The sequence below is a fragment of the Silurus aristotelis genome (assembly GCF_946808225.1).
Source record: "Silurus aristotelis genome assembly, chromosome: 4".
Lineage (NCBI taxonomy): Eukaryota > Metazoa > Chordata > Actinopteri > Siluriformes > Siluridae > Silurus > Silurus aristotelis.
The window spans coordinates 10705201-10727140 of NC_139577.1; the positions used below are offsets into that span (position 1 = coordinate 10705201).

At 40.5% G+C, this 21940-nt stretch overlaps 1 long non-coding RNA gene across 1 annotated transcript; it reads right to left on the reverse strand.

Moving 5' to 3' along the window:
* Window positions 1-18418: 18418 nt before the first annotated feature.
* On the reverse strand, window positions 18419-19425 carry LOC310725336. The gene is made up of 2 exons (XR_014533333.1): window positions 19209-19425; window positions 18419-19157 (listed from the first exon to the last, which is right to left on the reverse strand). It is a non-coding gene; the product is annotated as an uncharacterized lncRNA (long non-coding RNA).
* Between the last annotated feature and the right edge of the window lie 2515 nt (window positions 19426-21940).

Consider the following 21940-nt stretch of genomic DNA (forward strand, 5'->3'; position numbering starts at 1 on the left):
AACCGCACTACTGAGGATGCCATCGCAAATCTTCTACACACAGCGATGAGCCAACTGGACTACGGAAAAGTTAATTATGCAAAGATGCTATTTGTGGACTACAGTTCAGCGTTCAACACCCTAATTCCCTCCACGCTCACCTCAAAGTTGGAGGTCCTGGGACTCAGCCTGCCACTGTGTCAATGGATCTCCAACTTCCTGACAGACAGACCACAAGCCGTACAGGTGGACAAACACACCTCATCCACCCTCACCCTCAGCAATGGAGCTCCCCAGGGTTGTGTGTTGAGCCCCCTGCTGTACACACTGTACATATATGACTGTGTGTCCACTTCCAACTCCACTACCATCATCAAGTTTGCTGACAACACTGTTGTGGTGGCCCTTAACTCCAACAATGATGAGACTGCCTACCTACAGGAGGTTAAAAACCTGGAGAGATGGTGCCAGGAGAACAACCTTCTCCTGAATGTCAGCAAGACTAAGAGTTGATAGTGGACTTCAGCACAAAGCAGGAGCGTTCATACCAACCGCTAAACATCAACGGGACTCCAGTGCAGAGAGTTTCTGGTTCCTAGGTGTTCACATTACACAGGACCTGTCTTGGTCCTGTTACATCAACACCCTGGTGAAGAAAGCCCGGCAGTGTCTGTACCATCTGAGATGATTAAGGGACTTTAAACTACCCTCCTAGGTGCTAAAGACTTGCAGCATTGAGAGCATCCTCACGGGTAGCATCACTTCCTGGTTCAGGAACAGCACCATGCAGGACAGGCGAGCCCTCCAGAGGGTGGTGCGTTCCGCTGAACATACCATCCAGACCAAGCTCCCTGACCTGCAGGACATCTACAGCACGTGATTCAGGAACAGGGCCAGGAAGACTGTGAAGGACCTCAGCCATCCAAACAATGGACCTTTTCTTTGTTGCATTCAGGGAAGCGCTTCCGCTTCTTGAAATCAAACACAGAGAGAATGAGGAGGAGCTTCTTCCCGCAAGCCATTCGGAGTTTAAACCAGGAAACAACTAGGATATAGTAATGGACCTCTGTCTCTGTCTTAACTTTATTCCTGCACAATTATATCTGCACAACTTTTTTTGCACTATGACACTTTAACTCTGGACTGTAACTTTAACTGGACTTGCACAGTACAGTGCCACTGTATACCACACCATACTGCACATGGACACTTTAAGGACAATCACGTTAATCACTTTAATTTTTACTGTCAATATCTACCATACGCATCTAGGTATATACACATTTTCACATATATCTTCATATATTTTATATTGTTTATACTTTTTATTTATCTACCTTCATTTTTTTCTTGGTTTTATTTTTATCCTCATTCCATTCCCTGTATATTACATTTCTTTTTATGCTTGAATGCCAGACAGTCACTAAAAAGCATTTTACTGCATGTCGAACTCTGTATGTATGTGTATGTAACAAATAAAATTTGATTTGATGCCCAGATAAATAGGGAGGGTTGTCGTTGGGATGGGCATCCAGTGTAAAACATGTTTCAAATCAAATATGCAAATCACGAATCAGAAATCGGGCTACTGTTGGCTGAAAGGGGAGTAGGATAGAAGGAAGACGTCTACAGAGAGAGCAGGAAAAGGAGAAGTGTAGGAGAGTAGAGGTTAGGGTTGATACTATGACTGGTAAAGGGAAAGAGATAGCTGATATGATGGAGAAAAGGGAGGTAGATATGTTGTGTGTTCAGAAGACCAAGTGGAAAGGGAGTAAGGCCAGGAAATTAGAGTGGTGTGGATAGAAAGAGAAATGGTGAAGAGGTGAAGAGAGTTTCTGAAAAATGAACGTTAAGATAGAAGTTGTAGGGGTGATGATAAATGTCATCAGTGCCTATATCCACAAGTGGGCTGTGAGATGGAGGAGAAGGAAAGATTCTTGAGTGAGTTAGATGGAGTGGTAGAAGGTGTACCTAGGAAAAGAGATTGGTGATTGGGGCAGACTTTAATGGGCATGTAGGTGAAGGGAACAGAGGTAATGAGGAGGTGATGGGTAGATATGGACTTAAGGAGAGGAATGTGGAAGGGCAGATGGTGGGAGATTTTGCTAAAAGGATGGAAATGGCCGTGGTGAATACTTATTTTAAGAAGAAGGAGGAGCATAGGCTGATGTATAAGAGTGGAGGAAGGTGCACACAGGTGGACTATGTTCTATCTAGGAGATGCAACCTAAAGGAGATTGGAGACTGTTAAGTGTTAGGGACAGTGTAGCTAGACAGCATCGGATGGTGGTCTGTAGGATGGTTTTGGAGGTGAAGAAGAAGAGGAGGAGAGTGAATACTGATAGAAGAATAAGATGGTGGAAATTAAAGGAGGAAGACTGTAGTGTGAGATTCAGGGAAGAGGTCAGACAGGGGCTCTGTGGTGGTGAAGAGGTGCTGGATGATTGGGCAACTATTGCAGTTAAAAGGGAGACACCTTGAAAGGTATTAGGTGTGACATCTGGGAATAGATAGGAAGACAAGGAGACATGGTGGTGGAATGAGAAAGTACAGGAGAGCATAAGGAAATTACCAACAGTAACCTTGAAAACGGTGGTCCCAGCTCTTTTCAGGTCATTGACCAGCTCCTCCCGTGTAGTTTTGGGCTGATTTCTCACCTTCCTTAGGATCATTGAGACCCCACAATGTGAGATCTTGCATGGAGCCCCAGTCCGAGGGCGATCGACAGTCATGTTTAGCTTCTTCCATTTTCTAATGATTGCTCCAACAGTGGACCTTTTTTCACCAAGCTGTTTGGCAATTACCCCATAGCCCTTTCCAGCCTTGTGGAGGTGTACAATTTTGTCTCTAGTGTCTTTGGACAGCTCTTTGGTCTTGGCCATGTTAGTAGTTGGATTCTTACTGATTGTATGGGGTGGACAGGTGTCTTTATGCAGCTAACGACCTCAAACAGGTGCATCTAATTTAGGATAATAAATGTAGTGGAGGTGGACATTTTAAAGGCAGACTAACAGGTCTTTGGGGGTCAGAATTCTAGCTGATAGACAGGTGTTCAAATACTTATTTGCAGCTGTATCATACAAATAAATAGTTTAAAAATCATATATAGTGATTTCTGGATTTTTTTTTTTAGATTATGTCTCTCACAGTGGACATGCACCTACGATGACAATTTCAGACCCCTCCATGATTTCTAAGTGGGAGAACTTGCAAAATAGCAGGGTGTTCAAATACTTATTTTCCTCACTGTACATGATCCTTCCAGATCTGTGCCTTTACCTAAGAAAAAATCTACTGATAAAAGGCTTGACTAAATAAATACGTTTCAACCTCGACTTGAACACTGAGACTGTGTCTGAGTCCCGAACACTGATTGGAAGGTTGTTCCATAACTGTGGGGCTTTATAAGAGAAAGATCTGTCCCCTGCTGTAGTCTTCATTATTTGAGGAACCAACAAATAGCCTGCACCTTTTGATCTAAGTAGGCGTGGAGGATCATACTGGTACAGATACTCAGATACTGCCGTGCGAGACTGTTAATAAGTGCTTTATACGTCAGTAGTAGTATTTTATAATCAATGCGAGATTTGATTGGGAGCTAATGTAGACTGATTAAAACAGGGATATTATGGTCATATTTTCTAGATCTAGTAAGGCCTTTTGCTGCTGCATTCTAAACTAACTGAAGCTTATTTATGCACTTACTCGAACACCCAGACAGTAAAGCGTTACAGTAGTCTAATTAAGCTGAACAAAAACATGAACTAGTTTTTCTGCATCCTGTAACGACATCATATTTCTAATTTTCTAATATTACTAAGGTGAAAGAAGGCGATCCTGGTAATATTATTCACGTGAGCTTCAAAGAAAAGACTATGGTCAATAATAACACCAAAGTCTTTGACTGCTGTACACGCTGAGACAGAAACACCATCCAGAGATGCTACGTAATCGGAAAGTTTGCTTCTAGCTGCATGTGGTCCTAGTAAAAGTACTTCCGTCTCATCTGAGTTGAGCAGAAGAAAGTTATCAAGCATCCACTGTCTAATGTCCTTTACACACTCCTTAACATTGTTAAGCTGATCTCTCTCATCTGGCTTTGCTGAGATATACAGCTGTGTATCATCAGCATAGCAATGGAAGCGAATACCATGTTTATGTATAATTTCACCCAGAGGCAGCATATATAAAGAGATAAGCAGTGGGCCTAAAACAGATGCTTGTGGAACACCAAACTTTATCTCAGAGAATGTGGAGAACGCTCAGTCAAATAAGACCTGAGCCAAGAGAGAGCTGTTCCCTTTATTCCAACAACGTTCTCAAGTCTAGCAAGCAGTATAGTATGATCAGTGGTGTCAAAAGCTGCACTAAGGTCGAGCAAAACAAGTGAAGAGACAAAACCCTGATCAGAGGCCAATAGCAGGTCATTCACCACCTAAATCCTGACTGATACATTTCAAAAATGTTATTCCTAAGTAGATGTGAGCATAACTGCTGTGCTACAACCTTTTCTAAAATTTTGGATATAACGGGGAGGTTTGACATTGGCCTGTAGTTGGACAGCTGACATGGGTCAAGGTCAGGTTTCTTAATTAGGGGGTTGAAAACTGCCAGTTTGAAAGATTTAGGTACATTAGCCAGTGCTAATGGAAGAGTTTATTATTTTTCCCTCCGTGGATCTCCCCACTTTGTCCAGGCCTGCCTCTGGATAGTGTCCTCTTCAATGGAGGCCACTCTGTGCAGCTGGGGACGGTTTCTCATCAACGCCTTGGGTGGTTCCATGAAAATCCGGAGTAAGAACAGGAGCTTTGAGTATGGATTTGGACTGTAGTTAATGTAAACAGTCTGCTACACTGACTTAGGACTACAGTTTGCTTCTGATCACCATCACTGTACCCCACAACATGCAACGTTTATCTGCAATAAATAGACATTTGGTGCAACCCAGATGAGGATGAGTTCCCTCTTGCTTTTTTTTTAATACCACATTATCTGTGTAAAGCTGCTTTGAGACAAGGTTTATTGTTAAAAGCGCTATACAAATAAAAATGAATTGAATTGAATGTGGCAAAAGCCAAGGAAAAGGCATATAAGGAGCTGTATGTGAAGTTGGACAAGAAGGAGAAAAGGATTTGTACCGATTGGCCAGGCAAACTGGGAAGGATGTGCTGCAAGAGGAGTATTTTGAGCAGCTGATGGATGAGGAAAATGAGAGAGAGTGAAGGTTGGATGATGTGGAGATAGTGAAGCAGGAAGTGGATAGGATTAGTAAGGAGGAAGTGATAGGAGCAATTAATAGGATGAAAATTGGAAAGTTGGTAGGACCCAATGACATTCATGGAGATGTTTAGGAAGCATGGAGATGTTTAGGAGAGATGGCAGTGGAGTTTTTAACAAGATTTTGAAATGTGAGAGGATGCCTAAGGAATAAAGAAAGAGTGTGCTGGTACCGATCTTTAAGAATAAGGGAGAATAACTACAGGGGAATAAAGTTGATCAGTCACACCATGAAGTTATGGGAAAGAGTAGTGGAAGCCAGGCTGAGAGAAGAGGTCCCCATCTGTTAGCAACAGTATGGTTTCATGCAGAGGAAGAGCATGACACACGCATTATTTGGTTTCAAAAATGTTGATGGAGAAGTATAGAGAAGGTCAGAAGGAGTTGCATTATGTGTTTGTGGATTTAGAGAAAGCATACGACAGGGTGCCGAGAGACGAGTTGTGGTATTGTATGAGGAAGTCAGGTGTGTCAGGGAAGTATGTGAGGGTGGTTCAGGACATGTATTAGGACAGAGTGACAGCAGTGAAGTGTGCTGTAGGAACGAGAGACTGGTTCAAGGTGGAGGTTGGACTACATCAAGGATCGGCTCTGAGCACTTTTCTGTTTGCAGTGGTGATGGACAGGTTGACTGACAATGTCAGACAGGAGTTTCCATGGACTATGATGTTTGCGGATGATATTGTGATTTATGGTTAGAGTAGGGAGCAGGTTGAGAAGAGCCTGGAGAGGTAAAGGTACGCACTGGAGAGAAGGGGAATGAAAGTCAGTATTAGAAAGAAAGAGTACATGTGTGTGAATGAGAGGGAGGGCAATGGAGTGGTGTGGTTGCAGGGAGAAGAGGTGGTGAAGGTGGAGGATTTTATTTACCTGGAGTCAACAGTAAAACGTATTGTAGAGTGTGTTGGAGAAGTGAAGAAAAGAGTGCAGGCAGGGTGGAGTGGGTGGAGAAAATTGGCAGGAGTGATTTGTGATGGAAGAGTATCTGCAAGAGTGAAAGGGAAAGTTTATAGGACTGTGATGAGACCTGCGATGTTGTTTGGTTTAGAGACAGTGGCATTGAGTAAAAGACAGGAGGTGGAGCTGGAGGAGCAGAGCTGAAGATGTTGAGGTTTTCATTGGGAGTGACGAGGATATACAGGATTAGAAATGAGTTTATTAGAGGGACTGCGCATGTAGGACGTTTTGGAGACAAGGAGAGGACATGGGGTATATTGGTAGGAGAATGCTGAGGATGGAGCCACCAGGAGGGAGGAAAAAAGGAAGGCCAAAGAGGAGGTTTATGGATGTGGTGAGGGAAGACATGTAGGTGATTGGGTTACAGATGCAAAAGTAGAGGACAGGGGGGTATGAATTAGATTTATTGAAACCTTTTTTTACAACTGGTACATGAGAGTGCAAGATACCTCTGAGACTACATAAAGCAAAATATTTATTCAGGACACACACTGAGCAAATCCTGAACTGTAGACATAACAAACGATTCATTATTCATATAGTACTGTGTAGAAATACTTTACATTCCTCAACACATGATCAGTTTAAATTGTTAGATTTGTTTTATTTATTGGCCTTTAATTATTTAAAAGCTTGTTTATTAAGACCATACTGTGGATACATAATTACGCATTTATCAAATATGTGCATGATGAAATGTGCACATCAGTCAATTTCTGTTCAATAATTAATTTTTTCATTAATTTGATATATTCTGGAAGAACTTCATGATCTTTAAAGATGTAAAGTCTAAAAGTCAGTTATTACATGCAAAAATTAAGGATGTCCGCACTAGAATAAGGGCGAGAGAAAAGTGGAGCTCCCAATTGTCACAAATGTGAAGCAAAGGTGGATGCAAGTGCAGATTGTTTTTATCATGCAAAGTGCAACAGCTCAACTAGAAATGTGAAAACAAGAACCATAACCACAAACCTGAACAGAAAATAAAAAACGCAGACACAGAGAAAGAATGCAGTGCACACACTCAGCACACACCAATACCACAACAACAAAAGCTGTATGATGTGCCAAACAAATAGAACTTATAGACATGTTAGGAGACACAGGTGATAGTGATTTAAACATGGAACGTGCTGGGGATGATGAGAAATAGAGTTCAAATGTCCTTGATTTTTATTGCTAAAATAAAAAGTATAAACCAGACTATTCACATATAAATATATTTACATATAACTATATAATAAGCATCTTATGAAATTCTATCTTATAAGATTGCTACTTAAAATTATAAGCTCGCTTTTTTTCTGAATGGGTAAATATTTTCATGTGTATTAAATGTTTCATATAGTAAATAATTATTTTATAATCAGAACCAGAATACTTGATTGAACCCACGAGGAAACTGTAAGGTTGCAGCTACTCACAGTAAAATGAAAGTAAAAATTAAGTAAAATAAAATATAACGTAATTTATAATAAAATATACTTGGTGTGAAATATTATAGATGCTGTACAATCAATGATTTTCCAATCATGTTGAAATATATTGTATGAAATGTGTAGCAGCAGTAAACAGATGGCAAAAAAGTCAGACTACAATGATACAGTTATTCAAGTTCCTGCACATGTAACAATTATCGCACTCAAATTATTGCACATAAATTGTCCAAGATATTGACATTATGTTAGTGTCGCTTGAAAATCTATAACTATATCTATCACCAATATGTATATCATGGGCCAGCAAACATTAATTGTGTGCCTCTGTAGCATTTTCTAAAGAGTAATATTATTTCTCAAAAGTGCTTCGTATTATTAAGGGGTTCTGGAAGAGTTCTACAACTTATAGCGTTATTGACATGTGTAAATGTCTGTGAATTGACACTATTCTCACATTGCTAATATGATTCCACACCTGATTCACAGGTCACAGTGAAATTTTCATTCTGATTATACAATGGTTTTATGAATGAGCCACTGGAATTGTTTTTTTCCTGTTATTACTGGTAAGCAATATTGACAAATATAAAGAGCCAGTATGATTATTATTCTATTGTGTATTTATCCTGCCAGTTGTAGGAGTAGCAACCGAAAAGTATTCACAGTGCTTTACTTTTTCCACATTTTGTAATTTTGCATCCTTATTTAACCATGGATTAAATTAATTATTTTTCTAAACATTTTCCTAAACATCCTAAACAATGCAAAGCCATTTTCAGATTTCTCCAGAGATGTTCAATCAGTTTCAAGTCTGGGCTCTGGCTGGGCCACTCAAGGACATTCACAGAGTCATACCGTAGCCACTCCTTTGTTATCTTGACTGTGTGGTTAGGGTCATTGGAAGACGAACTGTTACCTCAGAGTGCTCTGAAGCAGATGATCAAGGATGTCTTTGTACATTACTACATTTATCTTTCCTTCGATCCTGACTAGTCTCCCAGTTCCTGCCACTGAAAAACATCCCCACAGCATGATGCTGCCACCACCATGCTTCACTATAGGGATGGTATAGAGCCGTGCCTGGTTTCCTCCAGACATGACGCATGGCATTAAGGCCAAAGAGTTCAATCTTTGTTTTTTATAGTCTGAGAATCTTTTAGGTGCCTTTTGGCAAACTCCAGAGAAATAGGTATTCATAATCTTGTGTAGTGGATGCTTTTGGAGGTGTACTGCATCCAGATTTTGTGATAGGCGTGAGACAGGGATGGTTTGAAACCAGGTTAACAGTCAATATCTGTCAGTAATCATTACATGACACAGACTGGCTAAACACGTCTCAGAGCTCTATAAAGAGTGCACATGAGCACAAGAGAGAAAAGTAAAGGTTTATCATTAAGCTGGAAAATGTACACATAAGGTCATGGAGACCAATAATAATCCACAGAGACCCAAGGCTGATTACACATTTAAACGTGTTTCTTCAGGTGGAATTAACATGCTTTTTTTTGTGTGTATTTGACTCCTTTAAAATAACGCACAAGCCTCTGAAGCAATTTGCTTGATGGTCAATTTTTAATTGTTGTGTTTGTTTGTGGTTAAATTTGTGATCTAATTGATTTGTGCTTTGTGTGCACTTTGAGTACAAGTGGTCTCAGGTTACTTTAGAATTTGCTATGTAGATAGTGGAGTCTAACAATCTAAACTAACAAACATCTACGCTCACAACACAACAATGCTTCTGTTTTGAATTTTTGTATCAGTTTATAACAAAAGGTTTAACACAAATATTATACAAAATATTTAAATGCATATTTACATATTGCAAGGCAAAACGACACAAAATTAAAGATGGCTGATGGCAAACAGTGGAGGTGGCAGCTTTTCCAAATTTAAAAAATAATTACACTGACAGAAAACCATGCAAAATTGTTGCATACATATTGCATACATAATGTATGCTCATGTACTTTTTCAAATAAATGAATGGAACAGACTGTAGGGCATTTTCTTTATAATGTATTTTCATATAATCAAAATAATGGTGAATAAAAATTTTTTCTCTTTATTATATACATAAAATAAATGTATGACAAATAAAATGCAAAAAAATAAACTACTGTTTTACGCTCCACCACCGATGTTAATATAAGGTAGGTAACAATTATCACCAAACTGCCCATGACAACTTCTCCTTTGACATATGATCTTTATGTCAGTTTCTCAGTCACTCATTTTAATTCCCTCAACATCCGCTGCCACTATATAGGTATTTTGAATGAATGAATGAATGAATAAATTAATAAATGAGTGAGTAAATTAGGACATAGCTTTAGTATTTGGTATGTTCACTTTTGCATTAATGAAAGTACTCTTAAGTTGACACTTCAAAAGTTTGTGTAAAACCTATTGATCCATATTAGCTCAATTATTAGCTAAACCATTGGTGTGTCATTTAAACATGTGCTTCACTAGAATAGATAAATATGGCCTAACATAGCCATCATACAGCACCCCAGAAGAATAGATGGTTAAGGGCCTTACTTTGGGTCCAACTGTGGCAGCTTGACAGTGCAGGGGTTCAAACCCTCGACCTGCCTATCAGTAACCCAGAGACTTACAGTAACTGCTGAGACTATTTACTGTGCACCACTTCAGATAATGTGTGGTATGAACATGTAGTCTAAGGTCTCATCCATGCAAAAAATAAAAATAAAAATACAGAAAGAGAACTGAGTCCCCTTTTATAGACGACTTGTTTTGTTAACTTTGTATTGTAAACTCTAAGGTCATATTTGCCTCTAGGTTCCTTTTGTGTCCACTAAAACAAGACTAGGAACTTACTTATAAAGAACTTATTTATTTTTAATCACCACATTATCTGTGTAAAGCTGCTTTGAGACAATGTTCATTGTTAAAAGTGCTATACAAATAAAAATGAATTGAATTGAATTGAATTAAATACAATATATAATAAAAGAAAGTCATTGTGTTGCTTGTTGATCTACATAAATATAAATTTCAACCTATTCATGGTAAGCAGGACCTAATACTAATAATAAAACTTAAACAAGACCTAAACTGTAGCTCTCTTCCTGCTCTTTCAATCTTGGTTCATTTTATAAGTTTGTTATCAGGTCCTTGGTTAGCTGTATCAGGTGGAAAATATCTAAAAAAAAATCTAGAAAGAAACTTGGAAAGTTTTGTACACACAGACATCTTATATTATATCAACATAGTAATCATCTTGGTTTTACCTACACTATATAAGTGATTTTCTCCGTTTCTGGCTTTTCATTACAACAGTTCACTGCAGAAAGAAATAGCACGGGTGTTCTCAACAATGCACATGTTTAGTTCATGCAAATCTTCTAACAAATGATTTGTTGTTAAAAACTATTAAAAGCTTAATATTTTTCATCTTTGGATTAGCCCACAGGAGTGCATGTGTGATCTGCACTGTCACTTTCTCTCTTGATTCACTGCCTGTGGAAAGTATTGAATATCCATTTTTAGACATAAATTGAGAAACAGAAATTGTTAAACAAGATGCAAAACAACCTGACAAGGAAACAAAAACCATAACCTGAGCATAAAGATGAACCATGTGAAGACTAATTTGAGACAAGGTGTAAAAGGTTAATATTCAATGAGATTATATTCAATATTCTAATTAATACCAAACATGAATCAGGTGCTACCGATCATGTGGCATATTGCGTGCAGGGATCAAGTGATGTGCAGTGGCTAATGGGTACTGTAGTTCAGGGAAAAAATCTTGACACTTGATTATACATTTTCCCACTAAATGCCCAGATGAACCTGAATTCACTTTTTTGTGCAGAATATAATGGCCATCTTTTTGGATGATCTGTGTTCAAAAGTTCAAAATAAAAAATTGTAATGACTAAAAAATTTTTTTTTAAATATTATTTACATTAATAATTCACATTAATTGAAATTTTTTAATCCACAATCCCATATCAACAGTTATTAGAGTGTAAGAGCTCTGGGAATGCATCTGTTTCACCATTGTCACCCATATGAGGATGGGTTCCCCTTTGAGTCTGGTTCCTCTCAGGGACAAACGCACACCATTCACCTTCACTGTTGATTTCTGTAAAGCTGCTTTGAGACAATGTCTGTTGTGAAAAGCGCTATGCAAATAAACTTGACTTGACTTGACTTGACATTGTCTGTTTTGCTTATAATCTAAAGCAAATAACATTGAACCAAGAACCTTGGAATTTTAATAAACATTCCATTGGGGCAACATTTTCTCAGACCAAACTGTCAAGTATTTCGACAGAAACAAAGTTCACAAATTTTATCCACGATCAGGATCCATATACACATAAGTATATACGTGACTAGAGATCTAAGAGATCTAGAGATTCTAAGTATAACATAATGCTTTTAATATCATATCAGCTTCTAAGCTGACTTACACACTTCTCTTTGTGCTAGGGCCTGGTCTCCTATAAAAATAAATAAAGAAAAAATATTCAAATGGAACAGATCGTCTTTGTCAAGGCTTGCACTGATAATGCAACTGGTTTGTTTCAGTGTACCTGGGTAAACATTTTAGATACATAATAACAGAAAATTACAGAAGATTGCAGCCTGAAAACATATTTGAACAACATTATTTTATTGAGCTATTGAGATTAAAGATGATCTGGGGGAATTAAGGATAAAATGGTTCCACAAGAGTTCTTAATTTTGAAAAAAAACTCCCTTTCATGGTTCAAAACTCCCTTATATGGTTAATAGTTCATCTACCTGAAACTTTATAGAGCTAGTTATAATGTTTTGCATACAGTATAGAGACAAAAGTTTGTGGACACCTAACCAAAAACAACTTCTACTCTTATGGGAAGATGTTCCACTAGATTTTGGAGTGTGTGGAGATTTGTGCTTATTCAGCTACAAGGGTGTTTGTAAAGTCAGGTACTGATGTAGGTGAGGTCAGTAGGCCTGGGAAGCAGTCAGTGTTCTAATTCATTCCAAAGTTTTTCAATACTGTTGAGGTAACTCAACTGCCATGCTGGAACAGTTTTGGATCTCTTGTTCAAGTGAAAATGCTACTACATCAAATCAAATCAAATCAAATCAAATTGTATTCATCACATAAACATACATACAGGGTACGACATGCAGTGAAATGCTTTATACGACAGTCCGGCAAGAGGGGAATAGGGTGGGGAGAAAGAAAAAAAGCAGATAAATAAAGTATAAAAACTATATAAAATAAAATATAAGATATAAAGGGTATATAAAGATATTTATGTGAACAAAGAGAAAAATGTATATACAAAGAAAATCCTTATGGCAGTAGACAGTGAAACAGTAAACAATGTGTACCAAAGTGTAAACAATAGACAATTTTAGTGGTGGGTTGTCCATAAAGTGTCCGTGTTCAGTATGGTGTGGTGTAAGGGTCCGTAAGTGTCCGTGTGCGGTATGGTGTGGTGTAAGGGTCCGTAAGTGTCCGTGTGTGGTATAGAGTGTCCAAAAAGTGTCCGTGTGCAGAATGGTGTGGTATAAAATAAATAAATATAAAGTGCACTTTGCTGTGCAAGTCCAGAGTTTAAAGTGTCGTGGTGCGAAAGGTGAGATCTGTACAGAGAAGAAGTGTGATGATGGAGAGAGTGGACCAGCTTTTAGATCCTGGGTGTTTCCTGGTTTAAACACCGAATGGCCTGCGGGAAGAAGCTCCTCCTCATTCTCTCTGTGTTCGCTTTCAGGGAGCGGAAGCGTTTCCCTGAACGCAACAAAGAGAAGAGTCCATTGTTGGGATGGCTGAGGTCCTTCACAATCTTCCTGGCTCTGGTCCTGCACCGCGTGCTGTAGATGTCCTGCAGGTCAGGGAGTTCTGCCGGGCCTTCTTCACCAGGGTGTTAGTGTGACAGGACCAAGACAGATCCTGTGTGATGTGAACACCCAAGTACCGGAAACTGTCCACTCTTTCCACTGGAGTCCCGCAGATGTTAAGCGGTTGGTATGACCGCTCCCGCTTTGTGCTGAAGTCCACGATCAACTCCTTAGTTTTGCTGACGTTCAGGAGAAGGTTGTTCTCCTGGCACCATCTCTCCAGGTTTTTAACCTTCTGTAGGTAGGCAGTCTCGTTGTTGTTGTTGATCAGGCCCACCACAACAGTGTCATCAGCAAACTTGATGATGGTGGTGGAGTTGGATGTGGCCACACAGTCATATGTGTACAGCGAGTACAGCAGGGGGCTCAGAACACAACCCCGGGGAGCTCCAGTGGTGAGGGTGAGGGTGGATGAGGTGTGTTTTCCCACCCGTACGGCTTGTGGTCTGTCTGTCAGGAAGTTAGAGATCCATTGACACAGCGGCTGGCTGAGTCCCAGGACCTCCAACTTAGAGGTGAGTGTGGAGGGAATTATGGTGTACATTCAACACAAAGATGTATGTGTCTCCAGATGAACCACATATGGCCAGAATAGCCAGTTGTCCGAAAACTTTTGTCCATATAGTGTAGTGTAGTGTAGTGTTTAACGGGTCTAAATTGAAGCACTGTATATGGTGTACTGTGGAACATTTTAAAAATAAGTAATCTGTTAAATACATGGACAATGCCACAAAAGCCAACCAAAGAATCCTCAATATTTAATTCCCCCAGTCTATTTATTTGCTATTCAAAATACATATAACAATTGGCTTGGGTAAACATTTGAAAGGGATTTATAACATGAACAAGATGTGCTAGAACAGGTTGTTCGATCGGAGAATGTGCTGTCAAATAGTTTCATTTTCGCTGCACTAAATCACATGAAAATCCAATTCCTTTGTGTCCTTTTCCTGATTGCTATCAATGTAACAGAATTGATTGATCTTCATCGATATGTTTAACCAGAGAGACAAGAGGAGATAAATTCAATCTTCAATTCAATCTTACATCTTAAAGCCACTGTGACATTTGGACTCCATTGGCTCATTCCTCAAATAAGCATAATAAAGTTTTGCTCGATATTTCACCTCACATGTTCTCCGAAGGTATTCCGGTGAGATTATACACACTGGATAGATCTGATAGCAAGGCCATTTATTGCTTAATTAATAAGATAAGAATATTTTTATATTATATTTTCAAAGTTTCCAATAATATGTTGCATATTTTTGATTATTTAAAGTAGCCACCTTGTGCTTTGATGACAGCTTTTCACATTCTTGGAATTCTCTCCATCAGCTTCATGATGTAATCACCTGGAATAGGTTTCCAACAATCTTGAGTTCCCAAAGGTGAAATGAGTGACTTTGGAGTACATGCCATTTTAGCAATCCATCACTCTTCTTCTTGAACAATAAGCTCTTAAAAAACCTAGAGGTGTGTTTAAGGTCATTAACCTGTTAGAAAACAAATCATGGTTTCACTAAGTGCAAACAAAATGGTATATCATGTCATTGCAAAATGCTGTGGTAGTTATTCTGTTGTAGTGTGCCCTCAATTTTGACTGAATTACCAACAGTGTCACCAGTAAAATATCTCCACACCATCACACCTCCTCCACCATGCTTCACAGGAACCCACACATTCAGGAATCGTCCGCTTACCCTCTGTACATCTAACAAGAAGTAATTCGAATAGAAAAATCTTAAATTTGGACTCATCAGGCCAAAGGACAATGTTTCATTTCTTGTGTTTTTTGGCTAAAGCAAATTTCTTCTAATTGTTGTTCTTTGCCGCAATTCTCACACAGTCGCCTCTAAACAGTGGATGTTGAAATATGTCTGCCACTTTAACTCAGATAAGCATTTATGTAAATCATTGGTTTTTGAGTCCTGTGATTCTAATAAATTATTCTTTGCAGCAGAGGTAGCTCTTAGTCTTCCTTTCTTTGTTTGATGGTTTTATAGACCACACCAAGATTTCTGTCTTATCTCTTAACTATGTTTCTTGCCATAATATTGATTTGTACAGTAGTTGTAGTAGCACTCATAGGGCTATTGATGCTGTACGCACCCTTTCCTCTGCACAAGACAATTGATGGTCTAAAGCACAATCTGATGGTAAGAAATATCACTAATAAACTCTTGACAGGACACACCTGTGAACTAAGAACCATTTCATGTGACTACCTTGTAAATCTAATGATAGAATGCCATTAGTTTGCCAAGCTGTCATCAAAGCTAAATGTAACTTTAAACAATCTAAAATATAAAAAATATTCTGAGTAGTTTGACACATTTTGTTTATTATATAATTCCATACGTATTCTTTCATAGTTTGGTTGTCTGAAAACACTGAAGGAGGGATTCCCTTACTTTTTAAATTTTTTAATATTTTTTCTCTAATTACTCTACACTCAGTACCCCATAATCAGCAGTTTCTAGGCAAATGAAAACTAGGTGGTCGTCTAAGGTGTAGCCAGCTAGGGCTCCTACCTCGCTGCCACCCTAGCCATCGCATATTAAATGTATTGACCTGTTTTGCTCCTGCAGCTTAATATACAGTGTAAGCTTACATACTTGAAGTCAGGCATTTTTTCAATGATTATTAATGTGTTTAACCTTTTTTATGGAATGTTGGGAATGATTTGTATGGTGTGGGGGTGGAGCATTGTGGTGTAAGGGCGGCCCCATTGGGGGGTGACAATAGGAATCTTGCCTAGGGTACCAAAAAGGCTATTAAAGGCCCTGCCCATAATGACAATGTAAAAACAGAATTATAGAAAAAAGATTCGAAAAATCACATGTGGATAAGTATTCAGATGCTTTGCTTAGTACTTAGTTGAAAAACATTAGGCAGCAATTACAGCCTCGAGTCGTTTTGGGTATTATGCAACAAACTTTGCAGACCTGGACTGGGAGGCAAATCACAATCTGGGTTAGGTTGGATGGGGAGGGTCACATTCACAGCCACTTTCAGGTCTCTCCAAAGATGTTCAATAGGGTTAAAGTCAGGGCTCTGGTTGGTCCACTCTATAACATTCACAGAGTCGTCCCTAAGCCACTCCTGTGTTGTCTTGGCTGTGTGCTTAGAGTTTTTGTCATGTAGGAGGGTGAACCTTTGGCTCAGTCTGAGGTCTTGAGAGCTGTAGAACAGGTTTTTATTGAGGATATCTCTGTACTTTGCACCATTCATTCACCCTTAACCCTGATCAGTCGCCCAGTCACTGCTGCAGAGAAACACCCCCATAGCATGATGCTGCCGCCACCATGCCTAACTTCTGGCGTGATGATTTTGGGCAGCTGATAAGCAGCCCTCCAGACAAAACATTTAGAACTGAGGCCAAACCGTTCAATTGTGGTTTCATCAGACCAAAAAATCTTATTCTACACAATCTGAGAGTCCTTCAGCAGACTTCCATTGATTATGCAGTCTTCCTCTTCTTCTTTCGGCTATTCCCATTAGGGGTCACCACAGTGGATCATCTTTCTCCAAACATCTGCCTCTTTCAAACCAATGACCTGCATGTCTTCCTTCACCACATCCATAAACCTCTTCCTGGGCCTTCCTCTTTTTCTCCTTCCTGGCGGCACCATCCTCAGCATTCTCCTACCGATATACCCCATGTCAGTCATCTGAACATGTCCAAACCATCTCAATAAAGCCTCTCTCGCTTTGTCTCCAAAACATCCTACATGTGCGGTCCCTCTAATAAACTCATTTCTATTCCTGTCCATCCTCATTACCCCCAATGAAAATCCTCAGCATCTTCAGCTCTGCCACCTCCAGTTCCACTGCCTGTCTTTTAGTCAATGGCGCTGTCTCTAAACCATACAACAAAGCAGGTCCCGCCACCGTCCTATAAACTTTTTCTTTCACTCTTGCAGATACCCTTCTATCACAAATCACTCCTGCCACTCTTTACTTCCACTCCACCCTGCCTTCACACTATTTCTTTACTTCTTGATCCCATGTACCTAAACTCATCCAACTGCACCAATCCACTGCTCTCCCTCTCATTCACACAGATGTTTTCTGTCTTACTCATACCTTTCTTTCCCATAACTTCCTGGTGTGACTGATCAACTTTATTCCCCAGGTCTGCACTTTTGCACTTTTAAGATCTCCCTTGTTTTTAAAATCTGTACCAGCAAACTTATTCTCCATTCCTCAGGCATCCACATACCTTCCAGAATCTTGTTAAACAATCTAGTTAAAAACTCCACTGCCATCTCTCCTAAACAGCTTCATGCTTCTGCTTGTATGTCATCTGTTCCAACCCCAACCTTCCACTCTTTATCCTCTTACATCATCCTCCATTACACTCTAGATGATGTAGCTCCCCTTAAAACCAAAATAATCAGGGAGAAAAAAATAGCACAGTGATATAATGATCATACAAATTGACAGTATTTCAAATGGAAGGAGAGCCTCCTGAGTTATAGAAAAACTCAGTGATGCTAGATCAGCATATTTCTCCACTCTCATAGAAAATAACAAGGATAATCCTAGATTTATATTCAGCACGATATCAAAATTAACAGGAAATAAAGCACTGCACTAACATGCACTCCATCAATAGGTAGTAATGATTTCATCTACCTTAGTGCAGCTTTTGACACCATTGTTCATACTATCCTGCTTGCTCGACTTGAGAACGTTGTTGGAATAAAGGGAACAGCTCTCTGCTGGCTTAGGTCTTATTTGACTGATCGCTATCAGTTTGTTGATGTAAAATGGTGAGTTCTCCACACTCTCTAAGGTAATGTTTTGTGTTCCGCAAGGATCTGTCTTAGGTCCACTGCTTTTCTCTTTATATATGCTGCCTCTGGGTGAAATAATACATCTTCTTCTTCTTTCGGCTGCTCCCATTAGGGGTCGCCACAGCGGATCATCTGTCTCCATACCACCCTGTCCTCTACATCTGCCTCTTTTACACCGACTACCTGCATGTCTTCCCTCACCACATTCATAAACCTCCTCCTTGGCCTTCCTCTTTTCCTCCTACCTGGTGGCTCCATCCTCAGCATTCTTCTACCAATATAATTCATGTCCCTCCTCTGCACATGTCCAAACCATCTCAATCTCGCCTCCCTCACCTTGTCACCAAAACATCCTACATGCGCTGTCCCTCTAATAAACTCATTTCTAATCTTATCCATCCTCGTCACTCCCAACGAAAACCTCAACATCTTCAGCTCTGCTACCTCCAGCTATACCTCCTGTCTTTTACTCAATGCCACTGTCTCTAATCCATACAACATAGCAGGTCTCACCACAGACCTATAAACTTTCCCTTTCATTTTTGCAGATACCCTACTATCACAAATCACTCCTGTCACTCTTCTCCACCCACTCCACCCTGCCTGCACTCTTTTCTTCACTTCTCTAACACACTCACCATTACTTTGCACTGTTGACCCTAGGTACCTGAATTCCTCCACCTTCTCCAGCTCTTCTCCCTGCAACCGCACAACTCCACTGCCCTCCCTCTCATTCACACACATGTATTCTGTCTTACTCCTACTGAGTTTCATTCCCCTTCTCTCCAGCGCATATCTCCACCTCTCCAGGCTCTTCTCAACCTGCTCCCCACTCTCACAACAAATCACAATATCATCCGCAAACATCATAGTCCAGGGAGACTCCTGTCTAACCTCGTCCGTCAACCTGTCCATCACCACTGCAAACAGGAAAGGGCTCAGGGCCGATCCTTGATGCAGTCCAACCTTCACCCTGAACCAGTCTGTCGTTCCTACTGCACACTTCACTGCCGTCACACTGTCCTCATACATGTCCTGCACCACCCTCACATACTTCTCTGACACACCTGACTTCCTCATACAATACCACAACTCCTCTCTTGGCACTCTGCCGAACGCCTTCTCTAAATCCACAAATACACAATGCAATTTCTTTTGTCCTTCTCTATACTTCTCCATCAACAATCTTAAAGCAAATAAGGCATCTGTGGTGCTCTTCCTCGGCATGAAACAATACTGTTGCTCACAGATGGTCACCTCTTCTCTCAGCCTGGCTTCCACTACTCTTTCCCATAACTTCATGGTGTGACTGACCAACTTAATTCCCCTGTAGTTACTGCAAGACTGCACATCTCCTTTATGCTTAAAGATCAGTACCAGCACACTTCTTCTCCATTCCTCAGTCATCTTCTCACCTTCCAAAATCCTGTTAAACAATCTGGTCAAAAACTCCACTGCCATCTCTCCTAAATATCTCCACGCTTCTACCGGTATGTCATCTGGTCCAACCGACTTGCCACTCTTCATCCTCTTAATCGCTGCTCTCACTTCCTCCTTACTAATCCTATCCACTTCCTGCTTCACCAACTCCACATCATCCAACCTTCTCTCTCCCTGATTTTCCTAATTCATCAGCTGCTCAAAATACTCCCTCCACCTTCTCAACACACTCTCCTCACTAGTCAACACATTTCCCCTTTCCATCCTTTACTGCTCTAACTTGCAGTACATCCTTCCCAGCTCGGTCCCTCTGCCTGGCCAATCGGTACAAATCCTTTTCTCCTTCCTTAGTGTCCAACCTCTCATACAGCTCCTCATATGCCTTTTCCTTGGCTTTCGCCACATCCCTCTTAACCTGCTGCCGCATCTCCTTGTACTCCTGCCTACTTTTCTCATCACTCTGTCTATCCCACTTCTGTTTTGCCAACCTCTTTCTCCTTATGCTCTCCTGCACTTCCTCATTCCACCACCACGTCTCCTTGTCTTGCTTTCTATTTCCAGATGTTACACCAAGTACTTTTCTAGCTGCCTCCCTCATCACTCCTGCAGTAGTTACCCAATCATCCAACACCTCTTCAACACCACCGAGCCTCTGTCTGACCTCTTGCCTGAACCTCACACTACACTCTTCCTCCTTCAGTTTCCACCATCTTATTCTTCTTTCAGTCCTCACTCTCCTCCTCCTCTTTTTCGCCTCCAAAACCATCCTACAGACCACCATCCGATGCTGTCTAGCTACACTGTCCCCTGCCAACACCTTACAGTCTCCAATCTCCTTTAGGTTGCATCTCCTGCATAGCACATAGTCCACCTGTGTGCACCTTCCTCCACTCTTATACGTCACCCTATGATCCTCCTTCTTCTTAAAATAAGTGTTCACCACTGCCATTTCCATCCTTTTAGCAAAATCCACCACCATCTGCCCTTCCACATTCCTCTCCTTAAAACCATACCTACCCATCACCTCCTCATCACCTCTGTTCCCTTCACCTACATGCCCATTAAAGTCTGCCCCAATCACCAATCGTTCTTTAGGTACACCATCTACCACTTCATCTAATTCACTCCAGAATCTTTCCTTCTCCTCCATCTCACAGCCAACTTGTGGAGCATAGGCACTGATGACATTTATCATCATCCCTTCAACTTCCACCTTCACGATCATCACCCTATCAGAAACTCTCTTCACCTCCACTACACTCTTACTGTACTCTTCCTTCAGAATCACCCCTACACCATTTCTCTTTCCATCCACACCATGATAAAACAGTTTAAACCCACCTCCAATGTTCCTGGCTTTACTCCCTTTCCACTTGGTCTCCTGAACACACAACAAATCCACATTTCTCCTCTCCATCATATCAGCTACCTCTCTCCCTTTACCCGTCATAGTACCAAAATTTAAAGTACCAACCCTAACCTCCACTCTCCTACACTGCTCCTTTCCCTGCCGTCTCTGTAGACGTCTTCCTCCTCTCCTTCTCCTCCTTCGGCCAACAGTAGCCCAATTTCCACCGGTACCCTGTCGGCTAACGATACCTGTGGCGGTCGTTGTTAACCCGGGCCTCGACTGATCCGGTATGAAATTCTCATTTGTGATCCGCATATTTGATTTGGCACATGTTTTACGCTGGATGCCCTTCCTAACGCAACCCTCCCCATTTACCCGGGCTTGGGACGGCACTAAGAGTGCACTGTCTTGTGCATCCATAATGGCTGGGTTGGGTGAAATAATACATAAACATGGTATTTGCTTCCATTGCTTTGCTGATGATTCACAGCTGTATATTTCATCAAATCCAGATGAGAGAGATCAGCTTAACAATGTTGAGGAGTGCGTAAAGGACATTAGATAGTGGATGCTTGATAACTTCATTCTGCTTAACTCGGATAAAACGGAAGTTCTAGGAGCACATGCAGCTAGAAGTAACTCAAGGTTGAAATACTCCATTGACTTCAAATCATCACAACAGAGCAGGAGAACACAACACTGCATGCTTTCGTGTTTTGTTTATTCTAAACCTGGCTCAGCTTTTGAAGGACTTGGCAGTTAAAATGCTTCATTGATTCAGGAGTTTCAAAAGCAAGAAATGACTGAAACCTAGGAATGTAATA